Source organism: Aegilops tauschii, chromosome 6 (assembly GCF_002575655.3).
Source record: "Aegilops tauschii subsp. strangulata cultivar AL8/78 chromosome 6, Aet v6.0, whole genome shotgun sequence".
Classification (NCBI taxonomy): domain Eukaryota; kingdom Viridiplantae; phylum Streptophyta; class Magnoliopsida; order Poales; family Poaceae; genus Aegilops; species Aegilops tauschii.
In genome coordinates this window covers 197,585,066-197,586,647 of record NC_053040.3, presented here as the reverse complement: position 1 = coordinate 197,586,647, position 1,582 = coordinate 197,585,066, and the positions used below count along the sequence as shown (strand labels likewise).

The 1,582-nt window shown below is 49.2% G+C and overlaps 1 pseudogene; it reads right to left on the bottom strand.

Annotated features, from left to right (window-relative positions):
• Positions 1-196: 196 nt before the first annotated feature.
• Positions 197-802, bottom strand: LOC120966693 (uncharacterized; annotated as a pseudogene).
• Between the last annotated feature and the right edge of the window lie 780 nt (positions 803-1,582).

Below are 1,582 nucleotides of genomic sequence, written 5' to 3'. Positions count from 1 at the left end.
AGATACAGTCAACGGTATTAAGACAGCGCTGCCTACACGCGAATTAGCTTCCGAGGTCGAGGAGTCTCAATTTCACTATAGGCTTTGCGAATGAATGCTGGCCTGGGCCACCTCAAATGGCGTGAGCCGCATGCGGGGAGACCCGCACGTACGGTTTTCAGGGGGATCCGGCCGGCCGGCCCCACCCGACTAGAGGGACTGAGAAATTAATCGAGTACAAAACTTATCTTCAAGCTTTACCTTATTTTGATCGTTTAGAGGGCGATCGTGGAGTCACTGAATGAAGTCCTCCCTCCCTATCTTTCGGAGGTGCTTACCCGCTCCAAGGCAGATATGACTAAGTGACATATTGAATATGGCGACGACTACACCATGTCGTGGAAGGAGATAAGAGGTGGAGCCAACGACCCACTAAGACTCATGTATCTACAACTACATTCCTGAGCGGCAGTCAAACGGAGGCGTGAATTGAAGATGCCAGCGAAATGATCGACCGGACAAAGGCTAGGGCAGCTTTCTTCCCACCGCATCCTTCCTTGTGTGTCAGACATACAAAGCGAGTGCACCGGAAAAGAAGGGGAACTGAATCGATCTATTCCATGGCGAAGCATCCGAAGCATAACTGCACACTCACACGATCTTTGCCGAGAGATAGGAGCATTCGATGGAACCGGTGAACTACACTTGCTTCTTGATAGATGTGTGGGACAGAGGGCTCGTGGTACCTGCTGCCCGCCCTTCCTCTGCTTTGATAACCGTGTGAACGGAGAGTGGGCAGAGCAAAAGGGAAGGAGGTCCTCATACGGAGTTGCACACTTGAGCAGTGCGGGAGACTGGAGAATGGGTTAAGTAAACTCCCTTAGGGCCGATTAAATCACAGACGATGAACTTTTCTTTCTTTTTTTCTTTTTGATTTGAAGGGTATGTTCTCAAAAAAGAAAGGCAGAGGTAAATACTTCGAAGAGGCGGCTCGGTAGGGATGGAATGGTCAATAGTCAAGTCAAGGATGACTTCTTTGTTGGCGAAACGATGGGGGAGAGAAAGCACGCCAGTGATTCTCTGAGCCGGTCTTCATTTCCAACGCCTCGGGAAACAGGTCGAGATAGATGGCAGCACCTTTTTATCCTCTTCCTTACCGGGAAGGCACACTTCTCTTCTTCTTCTAGCCTTCACCTCCTGCCCGGCCCGGAAATAGAACCCAGCCCCCTTTCTGATCCATTCATTTCTGCAAGCAGGCGGGATGCAGAGCTAAGCCCCCCTCCTATTCGAAGCCGGGTGTGGCCTCGCCCTTTTGCTCTTCCTTCGGTTTGGCTCCACGAAAGCGCCACCTAGACTAGGAGCCCTATTCATATTCAAAAGGCGCCCAGCTTTCAAGACGATGATAATAATTAGTCAACTTTCTTAACCTTTTGGGGATACCAATTCCACCCATTTGCAGCAAAGGAACTAACACTTTCTTAAGCTTTCCACCGTTCTTGCTTATTCCCCTTACTTACCCACTGAAAGATATAGATTGGGAATTGGAACATGATCGTCCATAGTTATCTTGTTGAAAATACCCTCGCTTACTCATCAAAACGTT